Source organism: Sinocyclocheilus grahami, unplaced genomic scaffold, assembly GCF_001515645.1.
Source record: "Sinocyclocheilus grahami isolate Dianchi unplaced genomic scaffold, SAMN03320097.WGS_v1.1 scaffold57291.1, whole genome shotgun sequence".
Classification (NCBI taxonomy): Eukaryota; Metazoa; Chordata; class Actinopteri; order Cypriniformes; family Cyprinidae; genus Sinocyclocheilus; species Sinocyclocheilus grahami.
The window spans coordinates 1-858 of record NW_015527019.1 but is presented as its reverse complement, the minus strand read 5'-3'; the positions used below and the strand labels follow the sequence as shown (position 1 = coordinate 858).

Sequence of the window (858 nt, the reverse complement as noted above, 5' to 3'; positions counted from 1 at the left end):
TATTTCATTTATAAAACCCTTACGACATACCTAGCCTTGGGAAATAATTCAAAAGCAGACCTCGTTTCAAAAACTTCAAATTTAGAATAGTAATGACAGTTTAATCAAATTTAAGCCTACAGAGGAAATCGAGATGTACAGAATTGTCCATTTGCAAACATCAATAACTGGCTCAGTGCATAGAACAGCAAATCATAGTTACTGGAATGATTAACATGGTTTTATCTTTTAAAAAGTGTTGTCCTTTTATTCCCTTTAATTGTCTACTGTGAGCTGAATGTTGAATTTCATAGGCCCATGTACTCCTGACGGCAGTGGCCAACAAATAGAGGTTCTGCAGGTATGCCTCTCCTGATGGGGAAAGGGGAAAATCTCACTTTCACCAGTGAAACATACAAAAATATGCCTGTGCACATTTTATTTGCAAAAGCAAATTCAATTATTTGTACAAAGACTGTACCGAATACTTTTTACATTTTCAAAATCTTCCCAATCGACCCAAAACAGACAGCCTTAATTTTTTTTGAAAGAAATAATATTGTTATAAATTAATCTATAAATAAACAAAAATCAAGGTCATCAGAGATTAGTGAGGTCACTCCACTGCTAAGCATTTTGATTCTTACACATGAAATAGATCAATGGAACTGTATGCTGTATTATTGATTAAATAAGTTGAAGATTGCATTAATGAATTTGCCACTGTCATATTTGAACTCACTTGACCATGCGGCAGCGATGCTGGGCCAGACGATTATAGGCATTACCCACGTCTGTCACACTTTTATCACTCCATAACCTCTCGGCAACCGCACTGGCTCTTGGCCTGCAACGGCACAAGCAAACCAAAAAAAAAAA

At 36.0% G+C, this 858-nt stretch overlaps 1 long non-coding RNA gene across 1 annotated transcript; it reads right to left on the bottom strand.

The window, feature by feature from the left end:
• Positions 1–61: 61 nt before the first annotated feature.
• On the bottom strand, positions 62–821 carry LOC107580969 (uncharacterized). The gene is made up of 2 exons (XR_001608745.1): positions 722–821; positions 62–351 (listed from the first exon to the last, which is right to left on the bottom strand). It is a non-coding gene; the product is annotated as an uncharacterized lncRNA (long non-coding RNA).
• Between the last annotated feature and the right edge of the window lie 37 nt (positions 822–858).